This window comes from Acanthochromis polyacanthus, chromosome 6 (assembly GCF_021347895.1).
Source record: "Acanthochromis polyacanthus isolate Apoly-LR-REF ecotype Palm Island chromosome 6, KAUST_Apoly_ChrSc, whole genome shotgun sequence".
In the NCBI taxonomy this organism is placed as follows: domain Eukaryota; kingdom Metazoa; phylum Chordata; class Actinopteri; family Pomacentridae; genus Acanthochromis; species Acanthochromis polyacanthus.
This window is the reverse complement of record NC_067118.1, coordinates 10,211,307-10,233,077: the sequence shown is the minus strand read 5'-3', so window position 1 is coordinate 10,233,077 and position 21,771 is coordinate 10,211,307. Positions and strand designations below refer to the sequence as shown.

At 38.7% G+C, this 21,771-nt stretch overlaps 1 long non-coding RNA gene across 1 annotated transcript; it reads left to right on the top strand.

The window, feature by feature from the left end:
- Positions 1 to 18,821: 18,821 nt before the first annotated feature.
- On the top strand, positions 18,822 to 21,214 carry LOC127534353 (uncharacterized). Its single transcript, XR_007942459.1, has 3 exons — positions 18,822 to 19,159; positions 19,759 to 19,871; positions 20,689 to 21,214. It is a non-coding gene; the product is annotated as an uncharacterized LOC127534353 (long non-coding RNA).
- The last annotated feature ends 557 nt before the right edge of the window (positions 21,215 to 21,771 follow it).

The window sequence follows — 21,771 nt, the reverse complement described above, 5'->3', positions numbered from 1 at the left end:
ATATTTATGAGGTCAATGAAGTTTCTGCTCTAAATGACAGTTTTTCTGTCCTCAGACTAAAACCATCTGCAGGACAACAAGTTGGACTCAGTGTCCTGCAGAGTAAATGTGCTTCAGAGTCCAGTTTTAATCCATCTGGATGCTGACACATCGTCTTTGCAGTTTACTGAAGTAAAACAACAGTGAGCTGAGTTCCCTGCTTCCTGCTGGATCTTTGTCTGACTACAGAAAAGTTTCTCTGGAAAAGAACAGATGGAAGATAAATTTATCGACTCACTGACTCCATTGATCTTCTGCTCACAGTTGCAGCAACTTCAGACTGAAGCTGGACTCTAAATGAGGACAAACTGCTGGAACAGAAGATAATGTGTCCTTTTCTGCAGCAGGATGGACTAATGGCTGCCATGAAGGGGAAGATTTTCTGAACAACTGACTGTTTTATGAAGCTGCACAGGTTGTAAATTTAAACCAGTTTGTGGTCAACAGCACTGCAGTTGCAATCTTTTTTTTTTTCATGTTTTTTCAGTTTCTGTTCCTCAGTTTCATGCTGTCAGTTTCTCTTTCCAATTGAGTATACATTCAGTTTGCTTTTTTCTGTAAATATTGTACAGATTTCCATCTGCAGATGGAAATTAGCTTAAAGCTAACTGTGGAGCAATGCATCAAATGGAAACATTTATGTTTAATATTGTATATGGTCCCTTTTTAAAAAAGATTTATATGAGCCAATCTGCTTTTGTACACTTTTTATTTATTTATTTATTTTTTACAAATATTTCAGGCAGAAACATTTTGAGTCAGAGGCCACAGAGTCAGAGCAAATGATAAAGCTGAAATGTGTCTTGATATTTCCAGATTTGATGTTAACACTGTCCCTAAATGATCATTCAAGTTTATTTCCACCTGTAATAATTCATATTAATGTTCCTATTGTGGCTCTATGAGTCATGCTAACTCTGTTCTCTCCACCTCTAATGCAGGAAAACGAGGATATACACACAACATGATTCTTATATGAATCATTTTATGTTTAATTTCATTTAATTTTATTTTTTTTTGTCAGATTAAAAGGGAACATAAATTTGCTGCTTGGAGCTACATTTTTAAAACTCCAGTAAGGATCTCTGTCCTTGGATTCTTGCATTTTCATCCATGAATGTCAGTTTGTTTACATATGTGGGGATGATCTTCTGGAAGTTCTGCAGCTAAATGCAGTGATGGATCAACTGTGGACCATTATGAGGACAGTCATGGATCATTTTAGTTTATTGCAAGAGGAGTTCACAAATAAGAAACTAAAGCAGCACAGAAGACGACACTTGGAGGATGGAGGCAGAAATATGTCAGGAAATAGGTGTTGTCCTGCATTTACTGCTCTGCTTCCAACTGAGGAGGAAACCTGCTGATGCCAGATTTGGAAAATCTCCATTTGTCCAAAGAGGAGAGTAACTTCTGCTGTGAATCTACAGCTAAAGATGAGTGGTTCTGGTTAAAATCCTGGAGACGATGTTTCACTTCCCAAAAATCAACTGAAAGGAACGATGAAGACCAGCCTGACTGGAGTCTCATGGTTTTGGTCTGAAAAACTTCCTTCAGTCTCACCCTGTTCAAAACGATTCCAATAAGAGGAAACACTCCTCAATTATGAAAAACACACACAAAAAATAGGTTCAAATTTTTTTTCTCTGCACACAGGTTCAAGTCTGAACATCTGGATTTTTCCACATTTCAGCACCAACATTGATCCACGAACATCACTGAAAATAAAAATTACAGTTTATGTATCTTTGACTGTTGGTGGTGAACACAGACCTCCCAAGATCACACGACTGTCAGGATGTTTTAATTTACTGTTAGAAAAAGGTCTAATCTGCATACTGAAGATGTAAATATATTTTAGTGCTATTTTTGTATGACTGGATGATTTAACATTTATTGAGTATATGTAGTGTGATGTCTTTTATCAAATTAGCTACGAAGATATGACAGCAGGTAGCCTAGTATTAGTTAATAACCTTTTATCTAATCATCCAAATAGTCACCATTTTTCAGTGTAATATTCAGAGTTTGCTGGTTCATGCTCACAGTCCTTTTACTTTATCTGCAGTAAAACTAGAAAACTACAAGTTACAGAGTGGATCTTCAGCCTGTGTGTGTCCTTTAGCTGAGTCTCTTATCTATCATGCCACATCTGTACATGTGAAAGTGAAAGCAGCCTGTATAGGATCTTTATTTTTAGCTTTAATATACTTTTGCATTTCTTGTCTCATTTGTTTCCAGCTGCTCTAATATGTAAATATCTCCTGTAATATCTGACGTTCACAGTGAACTTCACAGCTCAGATACAGCTTCAAATAAAAGTAGAAACATGAGAGAGACGCTTTATTTGGTGTGGCGCCTCTGCAGTCAGTGTAGCTTTAACAGTATTCAGCCCACATTCAGACAGACCGTGGGAGGTTTACATTCCTGTGATTCTCAGTTCTGCTGCAGTGAGCTTTGTGGTTTGGTTTTTACTTTCTAGTATGATTGTTGGTTTTTCTGCTGTTGTTGCTTTCGTTCTAGTTTAACAAGCTGCTGAAGGCCTAAGATGGAACTTGAACCTTGTGAGTCACACCTATGGTAACTAGACCAGAGGAAACCAACAGTGATGAGGGCTCCTCCCTAACATGCTCTAATGTTTGGATCACATTGCAGGCGGTGGTTGTTTTTACTAAAACTGGAACATCCAGTTCTACTCACTGCACCAACAATTAGAATAAGACGGAAAGCAACCTAAAGCTTCTGCAGCATCATTGTCATGGTTACAGCCAGTCAGTTTTAATTTCATTTCTTGTTTTGCTGCTCTGGTTTCGTTGGTTCATTTGTTTTTGTAACTGTTTTACTGAAGATTCCTTTTATGTCATTGTTGTCCAAGTTTTATATTTGCTTGCCTACTTCTTTAATTTCATTGCTGTGGTACACTTTAAAAAAAAAAAGGCCTAATGAAAATTTAAAATAATATTTATTCAATTATACCTAACAAAGTGAACACACACACTATTATAAATTAGTATTTTAAAAATGGTATTTAATAGAAAATGAAATAGATAAATATTATATAGGCAATGTATGGTATATAATGTACAACTATAAATTTGTAGATTAAAATTGTATTTAATAGAAAATTAGTTTACATAGAGTGTATGGTAAAATATATAATATACGATTATGAATTTGTTTTTTTTAATTCTATTTAACAGAAATTAAAATAGAAAAATTATATATAGACAGTGTATAGTATATAATATCTAACTATAAATTTGTACTTTAAAATGGTATTAATAGAAAATAAAATAGAAAATTATTTACTAGACAGTGTAATGTATAACTATACATGATTAATTTAAAAGTAAAATATAAAAACATTTTACTGATAGTGAATGGTATATAATATACAATGACAAATTTGAATTTTAAAATTGTATTTATTAGAAAACAAAATAGAAAATGATTTTATATACAGTGCATGGTGTGTAATATACATTATGATTATGTATATAAACTGTTTAATAGAAAAAAGATACAAATATATTTCAGTGTAATGTAGAATTATAAATGTATATTTTACAATTGAAAATAAAATAGAAAATGATTTTACATGCAGTATACAGTGTATAATATACATTATGAATATGTATATAAAAACTAATAGAAAAAAGATACAAAATTATTTCAGTGTAATGTAGAATTATAAATGTATATTTTACAGTTGAAAATAAAATAGAAAATTATTATATATGCAGTGTATGGTGTATAATATACATTATGAATATGTATTTTAAAATGACATTTTATAAATATATATATAATAATAAATATAAATATTTCATAGACAGTGTATAATATGCAATTACAAATTTGTATTTTAACTTAGTATTTATCGTCCAATATAAGGTTATTTTATAGATCGTGTTATGGTATTGTTTGAGAAAATCGAGATCTTCGAAGTGGTGAGACTCATTACAGTTACATGTGACGTCACTTTCTTCCAGGCGTGAACTAACCGTGACGTCACCCATTGGTTTCAACGCCGAGAAAATAAAGCCCGGATTTTCTTTGTTTTGGAATTGCAACAATACGTTGCTACAATTAAAGACTGTAAAAATAAGAAAGCTGTCAGAACAAACCGTGTACTTCAAAATTTCAATATTGATCCCCGTTGAATATCCTCACTCTCACTGGTAAATCCTGGTAGTAGTACTAATCGTTATAATATTCTGCTCCTACATTGGTGGTTTTCTCTTTTGATTTGTTCAGTTTTTTTCTTTTTGTTTTGTTTGGGGGTGATTGTGGATTTTTGCTTGTCTGTATGTATATATACTGTATACCGGGCTTTGCAAAAGTTCTGTTACACTCGGTTTCATGATCTTTAGAGATGTTTACATGTCGGAGTGAAAAATTCCATTAAATAAACTGAAAGTTCTACCTTATAGGCAGGTGTCCTTAATACAATTTTTTTCTCCGGTGAAGTTGTATCAAGATGGAAGTCAAAAGAGTTGAGATATCTGCTCTCCTTTGTGCTGAACATCAGCCGGATGACCGTCCACAGAGTCGCGGAGAGGCTAAAGAATGGTGAAGATCTTTCAGGTCTTTTACCTTTGCATCTGCCGATTCATTCGTTTATATGAATTTGGTGACTCAGCAAACATGTGAAGTTGTGGGTTTTCATACTAAACGTGTCAGACTGACGCTGCAGCAGTAGTTATCTCTGCTGACATAGATACTCTGCAGATTAACATCACTGGAACGCATAAAGTGCTGTTTGTGTACAGATGTAGCAATAAATAAGAAGACTGATGCTGTAATTCAGTGTTAAAAAGTAAACATATGTCTGTTTATTTTCTCTGCCAATAAAGTCTGCACTTTACATGCTGCTCTTCAGGTATCCCAGAGACACGGGTCTACATGGTAAAAAGCTATTTAAAATTAGAAGAAATCAAAGAAGAAAAATTCAGTACTTACCTTTCCTCTGCTTTGGAAACATAAACTAACTCATCATGTTGTCTGCACCCTGTGGGACCAAGAACAAAAGACTCTCATTATTGGCTATTACAGACCACAAACCACAGGATGATTCAATGTTGACTGAAACTGCATTCAGGTTATTTGGAAGTAGGTCAGACAGAACATTTGAAAATGTCACCTCAGCGTTTGAGAACTTATACCGGATATTTTTCACATTTTAATAATCTTAAGTTACCCCTTCTGAACCTCAAGCAGTTTCTCAGATTTGGTTTTTTTTTTTTTTTTTTTGGTACTGTCACATTTTTAGTCATCCTGCACACATTTTTCACTAAAATCTAAAGTCTTGTACCTCTATGGAAACAGAACAACCATGGCTAGAATGAGAGAGAACTCAGAAATGCCCCATGTGCAGTATGGCATAGGTATAAAAAAAACAAACATGCAACATCATCAACGTGTGCAACATTTTCTCAAATACCCACAGGTGCCACCAATACTGGCATAAAATGAAGCCTGGAGTGGATGTTTTACGTTTTAACTTGTTTCCATACTTGTCCTCTATCTGCTCTGTGTAAAAACAGTTCAGCTCAAAAATCCCAGAACTGTTGTCACTGAGTTACCAATGACCTCTCTGTTGTTCTGAAGAACGTCAAATTTTTATTTTTTACAGAATGTGGTGAGTTCACACAGTTTATATTTGACAAAAATTTCAAATAAGACATGTAGAATCAAGTGATTTTAAGCTTAGCATTGGTTATATATATTCTCAAAGTTTTTACAGTTTCTTAACATTGCAAGTGTGAGATATTTGGGTAATTTAAAATAAACAAACATAAAACATGCCTTTCAAACCTGACAGTCAGCAGGTGTTGGAGTGAAAAGGGTTTGTTAAAAATAATCTGCAGATTAATTAAGAATGAAAGAAAATCATTCATGCTACAGCGCTGATCTTAACTGTAAGGACTGAATACGACTGTAAAAGCATCGGTGCTGTCAGGAATCTGATGTGAATGAAGTCAACTTTGCACACTTCAGATGCAGCTGTTATTTTCTTTGTGCAGAAAATGATAAGTTAGTGGTGAGCCAGCTTTGTGATAGTTTGTGCAAGGAGATGACTGGATAACCTCACCAGTTAGCATCAATGTTACAGGGTTTTATCTGAGTTTTATTGACTCCAATGTTCTGCTGTGTTGAACAGGTAAAGTTGTTTAAAGAGACACCAGAGTCGGTGCAGAGCCTGTGAAACTGGGACTTTCACCAACTAACCAGTGGCCTGGAAAAGGTGCTTCCTCTGAACTTCATGTGACTCAGGTACAGATAGATGTTTTGTCATTTTCCAATATTTAACAAAGAAGTCTCTGATTAAATGTAAAATAATGACAATAATATGTTCTTTTTAGTCCACGGCTCTTTACTTCATGTTCGTGATGTTTTAAACTGATGTTTCTGCTAAAATTTATCAGTTGATAGAGGATGTAGTTTGGCACAGAAGCATTCACACTGTGCACCTGGTCAGAGCCGAAAGGAACCACACTAAAAAAACATTTTATTTCAGTTGTTTTCTGAGTGGGATAGAGGATGGATTGTTCATATGAGGTTTTGTCTGTTTCTTTTCGGAAGCAGCAGAAATGACACAGTGACTGAAGAATGTCAGCCAGGATGTTTTCACAGGATGGTGTAAACTGCTGAGCTCAGACAATGTAGGACATTTTTTATTACAGAATTACTCTAAAAAGACGAGCTTTTGAAGAATAGTGTCTGAAAATTACGTCTTCAACACATCAAATCCTCACCATCCACTGAGGGCCTCGTAGTCCTTCAGATCACCAAACAAGACAAAATTAAGCAGTCAGCAGCTTCAGTTCACCTTTAAATGAATGAAGCTGAACGATTATAACATGTAAAAGAAGAAGAAAGTTGTAATATGTAGAAAATAAAATGTAAATGTTACAAGAATGTGGTCAAAATATTTTTAGATTTAACAGAATGAGAGCAGCTCGTCTGTGTTAAATGTGAACAAAACATACAGTGTTATCATAGATTGTAGGATACTGTCATTAAACCAGCCACATAAAAAATGTTTCAGTCTGTAATTTAACATGTTTTGAAGAAGGGTCTAGATAATATTTAAGCCAAAGCGATTATAACAGATTTTTCTGGAATCAGTAAAGTTAGAAAGCTCAGTGGACTGAATCTAAAAACTGTCGGTGTCGTGTTCATGTCACATTCAGAGTTGACAGTCTGCAGCTGGATACTGGCACAACAAAGACTAATGTTTACAGTCCAAGCACCAGTATTTCAGATGTTAACTGTACTGTAAACACTTTTATGATGCATACAAATGCTAATGCACTTTTTTTTTAAATCCAGCCTTTAAAAACACAAAGTAGTTCCTGCATATGCAAAAATTTCAACACTTTTTTACTTGTAAAGTCTCATAACTTCATTCCTTGTTTGGCGACAGAAAGACGCCTGTGAACCGCATGTTACACATTAAATTCATCTTGATCTGTAATCAATGATGTTCTTGTTCGGTGACATACATTGAGACCTTTTTTAAATAATGCCGGAATAACCGTGAATCAAACTATATCATATTACCCTACACTTTTTATCACAGTGTGCAACTGTGGCTCAGTGGTTAGAGCATAGTTAAGCAGACTAAATGTGGTTTTACTTTTCATTGCGCCATGGGTTCGAATCCACCAGTGGTAAATACTTGGAAATATCTGATTTTCTTTCTTCTTTCACCCTCAAAGTGCAGTCAACACGAAACAGGAATAGGCACAGATTGTCTTAAAATAAGCAGGACACAACAGCCACAGTTTTCCATAAAGAATACCTTCCTTTTACCAGCGGTCCAATCTGATCATGATGATAATCCAAAGGTGATGCCAAATGATGAGATAACTATTTTGTGTACAAGCTCTCATTTGTGTCTTCTCCCTTATTTAAATGTAGGGCACAGTAGCACTATCATCTCTAATAAAAATGACATCTCCTCTATAGGCCTACATGTTTTTTTCTGCTTTTTCATTCAAAGTTTGAATGTTTGATGAAACATCTCCACATGAAGTTGCCCCTTTTTTCCCAAAGTATTCCTACTTTGGTTTTAGGTGTTACCTGCTGCTTTATTCATCTATGGTGGATATATATTTGTCAAATCAAGACCATGAATTAGGCCTACCAGAGTAAAAAGTGAAAACCACCATCACATTATACAAAACCAGGCTATGTTGTAGCCTCTTTCTCTCATATATGTGTGTGTGTGTATGTATATATTTATATATATATAAATATATATGTGTGTGTGTGTGTGTGTGTGTGTGTGTGTGTGTGTGTGTGTGTGTGTGTGTGTGTGTGTGTGTGTGTGTGTGTGTATGTGTTTATACACACATAAAAAAATGTCTTCAATAGGTTTTGAAAAGCTTTATTTCATCAAGATTGATCTCCTCTGGGCCACAGTAGTGTGACAAACTTCAGGATGAGGAAAAAAAAGTCATCAACCACTGCAGTTGTGGGTTATCCCTAATCGGTGTCAAAAACTTGAAAATTTAATTTTCAGAGGTGTGCGTGTGTACGCTCAGACTAAGTGCTTCATTAAAAAGAAAATAAACACTTATGCATTTAAACGGTCGGCAATGCTTTGCCACGCAGCGTCTCGAGCTTTATTTATCGCAACCGTGTTTCCTTTTCTTGTGATAATCTCCCTGTAGTCCTCGTACAACTCCGTGAGAATTTTCTGCTCCGCCGAAGAGAAAGTCTCCGCTCTGTTTTTAGACATAATATCATCATTTCGACGATCGACACGTCGGGGCTTTTTATCTCCCCCGGACGCGCGCTCAGTCGCAGCTTGGATCAGCCTGGCTTGAATAAGCGTCTCTGAAAAACAGCTGAGCCTCGTTCGACTTGCAGCTGAGATTAAAGTTGCCGCTTATTCAAGCCACGCTTACCAGCGTAAGTCCAGCCTGTTTTAGCCAGCTTCGTGGAATACCCCCCAGGTCTGTGCAGTTGCGGATGTGTTGTGGCAGGGAGTTCCAGAATGTGGGGCAGATATCAGGCTCTGTCCCCCTGGTTCTGTGCTTGAACTTTGAACTGGATGCATTGTGTGATAGGGAGACAGTGGAGGTTTAGTAGGTCAGGGATGATGTGTTCACAGGAGTGGAAGTGGGTGAGGAGGCAGGCAGCAGAGTCTTCTTTTTTATTTCTTTCTTAAGTCACATGACTGCTCTTGAAATAAATTGTGACTTACTTTCGTAAAATTAGGCCTTTCCCTTGTGAAACGATACCACTCTCTTCTCAAAATATCACCAATTTATTCTTGAAAATTACGGCCATTTTCATAACACTAGCACAAGCTTAACTTGCAAAATGTGATGTCCTCTGTGGTCCTGCTACTTATTTTAAAACCTAGATTTATTCCCATGTACATTTATTTTGAATCATTTTTTCATCACTTGCTTTCTGTTTTCTACTCAAATGAGTTCCCAGTGGAAATTTTGGAACAAAGAAGTCTTTCACTTTTCTTCTGCACAGATGCTCTGAAATGAAAATAAAGTTCAACAAATGAAGCCTGAACAACGACGCTCTATGTGGCAGTTTCAACCTCTTTTTTGTGATGCTTTTCTCACTAACATTTGTTGAGATACCGACAAGAAGTTAGTGCCTGTTCTGCATCACTGACTAATTTGCTTAAATATATTAAACACTGCATGACAGCTGTCCACTAAAGGCCAATCATATATAAATATCTCCCTTATTTTGAATACTGGGCAAGGACAGAGAATAACTGACAAAAGAAAACTTGTTCATTTGTTTAATGTATTTACTTGGTTTTATAGTTCAGTTACACACCTCTACAAATAGTCTTTTGTCTCTGCAGTGTGTTTTTTCCATTGTTACAAGATGAAGGCTTTCCTGATTTTTTATCACTCTAAGACACTTTTAGCCATGTAATAAAGCATTGGGCATCAGTCAGAACTTTATCAAAACGACTTTTAAAAAATCTGTGCTGAGTCAGTTTTAGTAAATATACACGATTCCATCCTGACAAACCATGACATTTTTAGACAAGCTTCCAGCTCTGTAAAAATGAATTTATGCAATTTTGCATTTTTTGAGTCTGTGTTTTGATTTTTGATTGCATCTTTTGATTTCATGAATGCAATGTTAATAATGTAAAAGGTCCCATATTCTTCCTGATACTGAGATCAGGACTTTCTGCAGATAGTTCTTTTTGTTTCTGGCTGCATGTCTGGGACTGTCTACCTGCTGCAGGATTAATTCAGGCTGATTAGACGCCTTCCTGGTGTGGCCTGATCCATTAATCTGCAAACCAGGCAACTCTGAGAACCCAAGCATGTCTCAACCGTTTTTGTAATCTTTGGCAGGTTTGACACAAAGACTGTACAGAGGATTGTAGCTACAGTGAAGAAAATATTGTATTTGAACCCTTACACATGTCAGGATTTTGGCCACACGATCAGTCTTTAATTTTAGTAGTAAGTTTATTTTAACTGTAAGAGACAGAATGTCCACAAGAAATCCAGAAAAACACATCATTTATAAGTTAATTTCCAGTTGATCAAGGAAGATAAGCTGAGATAAACATGATTTAGTACTTGGTGGAGTAACTCTTGTTCACAACCACAGACGTTCGTTGTAGTCAGTCACCGGGTTTGCACACATGTCAGGAGGTATTTTAAACCTCTATTCTTTGTGAATTCTCTCCAGATACTTAAAGTTCCAAGGCTAAGGCGTAGAAATACAAAGCTTCAGCTACCTCCATCAGTTCTCGATAGGATTAAGATCTGGAGACTGGCTAAACCACTCCATGTGACCACACCTTAATGTGCTTCTTCTGAAACCTCTCCTTTGTTGCATGACTGCATGCTTTGGGTCATTATCTTGCTGAAAGATCCTCCCATGACCCATTGTAAGTGCTCTGGCTGAGGGAAGGAGGTTCTTGCTTCAGATTTTTCTGTTCATGGCCCCATTCATTGCAGTCATCCTGTACCCCTGGCAGAAAAACACACCCAAAGCATCATAGTTCCACCTCCATGCTTGACTGTGGGGATAGTGTTCTTGGGGTTATTGTAAGCATTCTTCTCTCTCCAAACACAGCGAGTCGAACTGACAACAAAGAGCATTTCAGCTGATAAATAAAGTATTTATTATCAAGTAATTACTGGATAAACTATATCAGTGCTTCTCTCTTAAATGAACTTTGTCCATCCTTCCATCTATTTTAGTGCTTGCAGAATAGCAGGTCATTCCAGATGTTCCTCTACTCAGCAACGTATTCCAACTCTTTCTGGAATATCCTGAGATGTTCCAAGGCTAGATGATGTACACCGACCAGCCACAACATTATGATCACTGACAGGTGACGTGAATAACATCAATCATCTTGTTTTGATGCAACGTTCTGCTGGGAAACCTTGAGTCCTGACATTCATGTAGATGTTTGATATGGACCACCCACCTAAACATTGCAGGTCAAGCAACCCCTCACCTCCTCACTCCTCCATGGCAAGAGCAGTCCTTGATGCCTGTTGTCACCCTTAGCAGGACAATGCACCCCGACACACCACAAAAACTGATCAGGAGTGGCACGGGGAACACAACAGAGCTAAAGTGTTCACCCGGGTTACAGATCCGCAGATCCAAATCTTACTGACATCCATGGGATGTGCCAGCATAAGCTTGATCTAGTAAGGTCCCACCCTGCAACCCACAGAACCCACAGAATTCACTGCCACCATCCCGAGCCACAGGACATCCCCACGGGTCCTGTGTCCATGCCTCACTGGGTCAGAGTTGTTTTAGCAGCATAAAAGGGACCAACACAATATTAGGCAGGTGGTCTTAATGTTGTGCCTGATAGGAGTAAGTCATCCCTACAGTGAGGTCTGGGTTCTACCACCAGATGGACATGCCAAGAAAACCTCCAAAGTAAGACACCCAGGAGGTCTGAGGCACATCAACTGACTCCTTTTGACATGAAGGAGCAGCTTATCTACCCAGCATTTCTTATCCTTTCTCTAAAGCTGAGCCCAGCCACCTCATTGGAGGAAGCTTATGTCAGCTGATTGCACCTGCAACCTTTTTCTTTCTGTCACCACCAGAGCTCATGGCCATAGGTTAGGGTTGGAATGAAGAGCTTCTCTTTCTGGATGAGCTCCTTCTTCACCACCAAAGTCTGATACAACATCTGCATTACTGCTGACGTTGCATCAAACCTTCTTCCATTTTAGCATCACTCATGAACAAGATCCTGAGATACATAAGCGTCTTTGTTTCTGGGGCAGCAACTCACCTCCAACAGGGTGCACAGACTCAATAATGCTTACTGCTTTTTCCTGTGAATTGCTGTAAAAATGGTGCTCTTTTATTGGTGTATGTAACATATTGTAGTAAAACCTCACCCCATCACCTCCTGCTATCCCCCCCACTCATCCCCACTTTTGCCCATCTGGTCAAGACAGATGGCTTCCTTCCCGAGCCTGGTTCTGTCAGAGGTTTTATTTGCCCTCCCATCCCACTGCTGCTTAAGGCAACTTTGGATTGTTGGGTTTTCTCCATTCTCTGTAATTCATAAGGTCTGCACCTCACAATGCTTAGCACCTTGAGATGGCATGTGTTGTCAATCTGTGCTATATAAATAAAATTTATTTGAGTTGAAGGAAGAGGTTACAAGAATAAGACCTTTTATTACACAAAATATCCTTCTCTGCAGAGAGGAGATTGAATTTTTATCGCGCACATAAGTTTGTATAATGTTGCAAGTGTGTCATTTCTCTTTCAAAGTCCTCCCTTTCTGCATACGCCTACAAATTAGAATCTGTTTTTTTTCTGCCTGCCCCTGTCAAACTGCCAAAATCTCGGGTCAGTCGGGTGCTGGAGAATTTTCGGTACTTTCCATCAGCAGAGAAAAAAAAAGATCCAATGTGACACTCGAGGATAAAGCATTATCTAATGAGGTCATGTGTCTGATTATGTAACACATCTATAAAGAAATACATACGGCCACATGGATAACTGTAGATGATTATATGAATAAATTCACCAAGAATAGACAACAGCTTCTAGACACATCGATATATGAATACAGATTTATGTGTATCTGGAAACACAAACACATGTAAGGGACATTTTCCACAGCAATGTAAATGTTGTTATTTGAGTTTCAGTTTCCAAATGACGCAACTGTTACGGGAGGGGTCAGAGAACTCAGGCGCAGGCACAGATAGTGGCAGACAGAGGGTAAATGGGAAATAGGTTTTAATTTAAACAAAACAGGACCTAAACCAATACAGAAAAGGGAAGACCAAACAGAGGGGAAACTAAACTAAATCTATTCTAAAATAAGTCACACTATAAAACCTACAGAACCACACAGCTAAATTACAAAAACCAAACAGGGATAAACTGAAGCAGGCAATGAAACAGAGTACTTTCAAAACCAGGGATGCAGGTGTCCTGAGTGAGCTGATTACTGCAGCTGACACTCATTGCAGCAATCAGCAGGTGAAGCATGGAGAGCAAGAGGGCGAGTGAACAGGGAGCGAGACAGACAGGAAGGAGAGATGACAGAGGGAGCCAAAGAGACAGACAAGTCAAAACAGATGAACAGATGGAGATCCATGGGAGGAGGAAGAAGGACAGGGGCTGGAGCAGGGATCATAACAGCAACAAGTGAAAATATCACCATCAGTCCACAGGAGGAAGATTTATGTCATTATAACCTGTGAACAATCACTGTTCTCACTCATCATTTAGAGCGTCACAAAGAAATTAATTAGATCATTAGATTTAACATAATCCTGTTATTCAGCAGCAGGATTACACTTGAATTACTCTCATGTCTTGATCAATTGTGCAAAATTACAGATTTGTCCCACATCTCCTTTAGTTTTACTGATGTTTTAAAGGTTCCTAATTAGTTTTATTTTAGAATGAGCTTACATTGTCTTGCATTGAGTGATTAAATCAAACTTTAATCACTAAGACTCCACAAAGAACAAGCTGTACTGGCTCAGTGCTGCATTTACATGTGTTTAAGGGAATGGCTTTTCTTTGTACTGATTATTTATTTGATTGTTATTGTTACTGTTGTTTTGTCAGAGTTACTTACCATACCAAAGCTGAAGCCAAAGCATCCCATGGCTGTCCACAGTCACCACTTAACATGAATATATTTGGACTGTTGGATTAAACCACAGCATCCAGAGAAAACCAGCATGGTCTCACGAAGAACATCCATCCATCCATCCACCCATCCTCTATACACCGCTTTATCCTCATTAGGGTCATGGGGGGTGCTGGAGCCAATCCCAGCTGACTCGGGCAAAGGCAGGGGACACCCTGGACAGGTCACCAGTCTGTCGCAGGGCTACATATACAGACATACAATCACACTCACATTCACACCTACGGACAATTTAGAATAATCAATTAACCTCAGCATGTTTTTGGACTGTGGGAGGAAGCCGGAGTACCCGGAGAAAACCCACGCATGCACAAGGAGAACATGCAAACTCCATGCAGAAAGATCCCAGGCCTAGACCGGGACGTGAACCGGGGATTTTCTTGCTGCAAGGCAAAAGTGCTAACCACGACTCCACTGTGCAGCCCCAGGAAGAACATACAAACTCCAAACTGAACGATTTCAGCCAACCAACAGTTTCCAACCCAGAACCAACAGTCCTAACAACTTTACCACTGTGCCACCTTCTTATTTCTAATAAAATGTTAGTTTTCAGTAGTTGCACCTAATAAGTTGATAATTGAGTGTAAACTGTTCCAACAATACACAATAAATGCTTGAATATTTAGAACAACAAAATATCTAAACCCTCAATCTGAAGCAGTCTTTTTCTACATATTTTAACAGTTTTTAACTTTATCAAATCCATTTTTTTGCTGAGCAACTCAACTCCGTCAACCTATCCCCTCAAGAACGTGACAAAATGAGAATGTGAGGATGGAAGGCGTCCAGGTCTTTTTATGTGACATTATTACAGGATTAGGACACCCTTCCAGATAAATGAATGCAGGTGGTAATTCTATAATAATAAATCAAAGTATTCGGATCTCAAAATTAATATTTGGATACCACAACAACGAACAAATATTCGGATATTGGGGTCCAGCCCTACAGCAAATGAAGATGTTTTGGACCATTCCATGCTCCCAGCTTTGTGGGAACAGTTTGGGGATGACCCTATTCCAACATGACTGACACCAGTGCACAAAGCAAGGTCAGTAAAGACATGAATAAGTGAGTTTGAAGTGGAGGAACTTGACTGGCCTGCACAGAGTTCTGACCTCCACCCGATAGAACACCTTTGGGATGAATTAGAGGAGACTGAGAGCCAGGCCTTACATCCAACATCAGTGTGTGACCTCACAAATGCACTTCTGGAAGAATGGTCAGAAATTCCTGGAAACAGTCCTAAGCCTTGTGGAAAGCCTTCCCATAAGAATTGAGGCTGTTACAGCTGCAAAGGTTGAAACAACTCTATATCAAAGTAATGAAATAAACCATATGAAGAATGGTATGTGAAAAGGAGCTGCTCCTCCTGTTTATGTGTGTGTAAAGTAGAGAGTGACACAGGAGTGGATTTTCACTCCTGTCCCATCCCACTCCCACAGAAAAAAATCTTGTCCCGTCCCAATCCTAGGCCAGAGTAAAAAAAAAAATCCTGTCCCATCCCACTCCTGGTAAAATGGCTCCCACTCCCGTCCCACTCCCATTCAGAATGACTCTCACTTCTGTACCGCTCCCTTTTTTCCCCCCTTCCTCTAGCTGTACTTAACTATGGTTAAACACGTTTTGCAAGCGGCATACAGCGTGTTAACGCCGTCACACTCGACTCTCGTGAAGCTGAGCAATATTTCCGACTTCCCTGCCAATTCTGTCAGCTTAATAGATAGGTCCTTACTTCTTACTTTGCGTTGCAAATCAGTTTTTAGCACATCAGATTCTACGCCAGTGTTAACTCCCTCCATTGCTGTTCTTCTTCTTTGAATTACGGCGGAGAGCAGTGGCCGGAAGCACTGTTGGCTTCTGGGCCGTGTCGTTCTTTTCACTTCCATTACAGTGTAGGCTTACTGGCAAAAAAACTACAAAATGGCGGCGCATGTCATAAATTATATTTTGTCTTATTGATTGGTTCCCGCTCCCGTCTGCTCCCGTTAACTTTTTATCCTGTTCCGTCCCAATCACGTGATCAATAGTAAAGCTGACTCCCATCCCACGGGAATCCCACGGGAATCCCGTGACCCACAGGAATCTCGAAAAAATGTCAGTCTCTAGTGTAAAGGCAGATGTCCGTATACTTTTTGCACTATAGTTTACTCTTATATTGATATTGAGGCTCATATTCCTTACTAGACGGCCTACCTGGCCTTGTAATACTGTAGTAATCTCTGAGTTAGATTACTCATGTTATATTTTAGAGCTTTATAAATTGAATGTAGAACATAAAATGAATCATACAGCAACATTATGTGTCTGGCTTCTTAAATAGTCTTGACCGAAAACCACCATAACTTTGTTCATCTGTTGCTTTAAATGGGTTACATGAATAATGGTGATTTAATTTCACTTCTTCTTCACTTCTGTTTTAGGAATAATAGCCTGAAACTCTCATAATTAACAAATATTAACTCAGAGTTACAAGATAAGTTTCCCAAAGCAAATTTTCTTTTGCAAGTTTGTGACTGCTCACTAAATGTCCTCCCCAGATCTGTTCAGTGATATGAGGAATTTCTGAACGTATCACTGCATCTACATCAATGGAGTCATTGTGCTGCATTTACAGGAAAGAGAACAGTAACCAGTCAGTCACATTCACTATTATAGCAGCTGCCCACAACATTTAAGTTCCTTCATGTTATTTACATAACCAAATTGTATGCAAATGTTTGCCAAGCCTGACTTTAAATGGTGAGTTAAAAACAAGAATGATGCCGAAACATTAGCCATTGCTAAGTTTTTATTGTAATCAGAATGTCCCAACAATTCTGAAAAACCTGATCCAACAAAGCCCTTCATGCCCAAGCTCTATTTTATCAGATCTTATTGTACTATTGTGCCACATTATCCCAATAGAGAACTTTGCTAACAGACTGCAGGCTTACTTTTGGTTCTCAGAGTTTCCAGACGTTGGTCATTGAGCTAGAAGAGTTATAAAGAGAAAAGGCTGTGTTACATTTTCTTGTTGCACTGGGAGAGCTGTACAGAAATGAACAGTGTCACACGATGTTTTCAAACTTGAAGAAAAATAGTGTTACAAAGCAATTCATAATGAATGAAAAAGAAATGTTGCTGCACTGGTAATGCTGCAGTTGCATGTGACTAACTTCTTCTCATTTCTCTACAGTACTTTGGGGTTTGTTGTCTCTGCTGTTATCTCTGAATCTGGAGCCAAACATTTCTGATGTGCAGTCATTGACCTCACCAAGCCTCCACAGAGTTTATTGTTATCAGTTTATCTGTACTTTCTACATGCTTTCATTTTTCTTTCCTTTTTACCTCCAACCCAACCAGGCTTCAGCTGGTTGGGTTGGAGGTTTCTTCCTGTTAAAGGTGAGTTTTTTCCCCCACTACTGATAAAGACAATTGTTTGGATTTGTTTTTTTTTTGTCCCTATAATTTTTTTGTAGATCTTCACATTACTATTTGTAGTGCTTTAAGATGACATATGTTATACATATGTTATAAATTGGCTCTATATCATCCATCCATCCATCCATTCTCTATACACCGCTTTAGCAGTGGCAGCTGGTGAAAAATATTCTAGGTGGGGCTGTGCCATATCAAGTCAGTTTCAGTAGCCATCCCGATGAAACTGAACAGAAACAGCAGGATATCAGTGCTCTGTGAAATAATAATTATTTAATGCCAATATTAATAACTTGAGGCATTTTTGCACAAGACATGAACAACATATTGTGTAACCACAATTTTGGCAATAAATTATCTATACAGCTGAGCACATGAAACAGTGCATTAGTGTTGAACTGACGACTCAAGTATTATGTTAAGTGTTAAGTATATTAAGAAATTAATACTAGAACAGAAAAATACTGTACAGTAATTTATGATAAAGCTAAATGTTACTAACTGATCAGAACTGCAACAATTAAGTGATTTTTCAATTAGCAGACAAAGAAAAATACAATCTGCAACAATTTTGATGATTTCAACATTTCAGTGAACAAGCCAGAAAATGATGAGCAGATTACATAAGCAAACACATACTATTTAGACAAAATATTTTTTTTTAAAAATTACTCAGTGCAATACATTGCTGGATGATGTGCTAAAGTCAACTTTATACAAAGAAAAATCTGGTCAAGGGAAAAAATGTGTGTGTGTATACAGACAGACAGTACTCTTCTGTTAAAGATTACTTTGCATGAATATGAAACAGGCCTGGACAAAAATGATGGTACCATTAACTTAATATTTTGTTGTACAACCTTTTAAACCAGTCACTGCAGTCTGGTGATTTCTGTAACTCTCAGTGAGACTTCTGCACGTGTGGACTCCTGGTGAGCAAACTGCTCCAGCTGTCTCAGGTGTGAAGGCTGTCCTTCTCCAGACTGCATGTTTCAGCTCCTTCCACAGATGTTCAGTAGAATTCAGATCAGGGCTCATTGGAGGCCACTTCAGAACAGTTCAGTGTGTAACTGTGTGTCACTCTTCATCTCTTCATCTAGCTGTGTTGTTAGCCTTGCCTAGCATCGTTAGCTTAACAGTGTTCTCCATATGTGCCCTCCTACTCTCGTTTCTTTATTTTCCTGGATAAATGTTTCATATCTCTTACTCCTGAAACAGTCCATGCCGTGTCTGTCCCAGCCGTTTTATAGAGCAAACACGGGAAGCAATATAAAGCATTTGCATGACTAGATCCAGCTAGCCAAGCCTTCCTCTTGTCACTGTGACTGTGACAGTTAATAAAGAGTAGACGCCGGTCAGGGTCCTGCGCAGCGAGAAATACGGCCGCCATCTTGGTCCGGTCGAGCTTCCCATACACTCCAGTCATTCGTATGGTGATTCAGCGATGCCGGAGCACTGTGCGGTGTATTCCTGTGCCAATAGGCGGACGGTAGCGAGCAGGGCTCAAGGAATAACTTTTCACAGGTAGGATTAAACATTTTTTCAACATTACACCTGACTGTAGAGTCATTTGCAAACAGCTCGCTTATTCACAATTATGGCAACTTTGGTGTATTAGCAACAGATGCATTTTGCATTTTGCAAACTTTTGTTTGGGAGAGGTTCTAAGAAACTTTAAGGAATAAAATAGAAAGAAGGAAGAAAGTGAGCTCTTTTTAAAGATTGTTTTGTGGTGATGTGCTGTTTCATTTTGAAGATTTCCTAAAGACAGAAATGTGAGGAAGAAGTGGGAGATCGCTCTAAGGAGGGATAAATTCACAGCAAGTGACTCATCTGTGCTGTGTAGTGAACACTTCAGAGAGCAGGATTTCGACAGGACAGGACAGGTTGTCCGCTTTAGAGATGGCGTAATTCCATTCATTTTTAAGTTTCCAGATCACCTCCAAAGAGTAGGTGCATCACAATAAGGCTGTTAGCATTGTTGAAGGGAAATATTCTATTGATTACAGGGCATAAATTACTTATCATTGTGATTTTCTATCTATCTATCTATCTATCTATCTATCTATCTATCTATCTATCTATCTATCTATCTATGTCTTTGTGTCTTGTCTTCATTTTAGCCAGAAAAAACAGGAACACATCTGCCTCCAGAAGATCTGAGGAGAGCCTGTCTGAGACTCCTCAGGATGGCCCGGTGGCCTCAACCTCACATTCAGAACCTCGGCCTAAAGATGTAAGTATTTCAATTTTACATATAAGCATGTCATAATGGTTTTAGAGACTGGTAGCGGATTTGACAGCTGATGACTTTTAGAAATAATGTGAGCCCTGTGTCATGTGTGATACAGCTAGTAAAACATAACTCGAACAATGTTCATCTCTCCTTATCCTAGGATCACAGCTATATAATGCCTTCCTCCCTAACTGCTTTAAAGGCCAGACTCACCGGAGCTTTGGAAAGAGTTGATATATTGGAGCGAGAAAAAAAGAATGCCACGGCACGTGAAAAGATGGCAAAGACCAACATAAAGAGTCTTCTAGCACAAATAAGTGAAAAGAACATCATTAATGAAGAGCTCAAAGACAGACTTAAGTTCTACTCAGCTAAGATGAAATTACCACTGTGAAATGTATTTATTAGCTAAAACGTTTAGTCATAATTGAAGGTGACTTGTGAATTTTGCCTCATACTATTTCAGATCTTAAACTAGACTTCATGGCCAGGCAGGGTCATGAGTACTCAAAGGAGCACAGAGAATTCGTCCTGACACTCCATCTTCATAGTCCTAAGTAGGGATGTGCGGACTAGTCGTTTAATCGGTTAATTGTCGACTCATTTATTAAACGGTTAGTATTTTACTAGTCGGTTAAACGCTAGTGTGCCCCCCCAGGTCCCGACCGTGCGCCACCACGCAGCTTTACGCTCAGCCGTGCGCCGCACACTCGTCCCGTCTAGGCTACCTGGTTGATCCTGCCAGTAGCATATGCTTGTCTCTTTTTTCAATCCCCGCTATCCCCCTCATCATTAGCGGTGTTTTGTTTCACTCCAGCTACACCCACCACGTCCCTTCCTGCCACCCCGAAGCAAAGCATCGGCTCCAGTATGTGCTGCTCGTGGACTGTCATGGCGCACTGACCCGCTGCCGTTACGCACAGATGCAGCGGCATTTCTGTCTCAGTGGACAACTGAACATCTTCATCAGAGGGTGAATATTCCTCTTCAGAATATGAGTAAGCCATTACTTGACAAAGTACTTTGTCAGCATTGACCAGACCTCTCGGTACGGTGAGTTTTCTCACTCTAAAATGTGCCGTCTTGCGCTCTGATACGCTCCGACGGCGAGTCTCGTCTCCTCGGTTTTCAAACTCTGTAAACTCCAAAACTTTGCATGAAAACACGCCCGCAACTGATGCTCAGATTGAAGTTCCAGATGTCCGCCATCTCCTGGTGTACAGTACATGAGGCACACGAAGCAGTATATTTGAAGCTATGGCTTGTTATGTTCAGCAATGTTGCTTGTGGCAATATTGCGACTTTGGCGCTTAAAGGGTTAAATTGCAAGTTCAATACTAATTTCCGAACCGACTAGTCGTTAATTTTATTGGCGACTAGTCTGTTCGGAAATTAGTCGAAATTCCCATCCCTAGTCCTAAGGCATACAAATACCTCAGAGACACTGAATTTTTCCCTCCCCCATCCACATACATTACAAAGGTAGTCATAATGTTATCAAATTCAGTTTCAGGAAGTTAAATACAGTAGCATATTCTGTATTTGTAGAACTAAGGAGGACAAATGTCTAATGTTTCCTACTTTCAAATTGGCAGGTAATAATTTGAGAGTTGTGAGCAAAGCTAAGTATCTTGGGCATTTCATTACCGACCAGCTGCAGGATGACCAAGACATTTACAGGCAATGCTGAGCTTTATATGCTCAAGTAAATAGTTTGCTTCGCAAGTTTCGGGCATATACAGAAACAGTGAAGGTGGCTTTGTTCAGAGCTCACTGCACTCCTCTCTATACTGCCCACTTGTTGTCTAATTACAGCAAAGCAAGCCTGCGTAAACTCCAGGTTGCTTATAATGATGCCATGAGAATGCTGCTGAGAAGACCACGATGGTGTAGCGCCAGC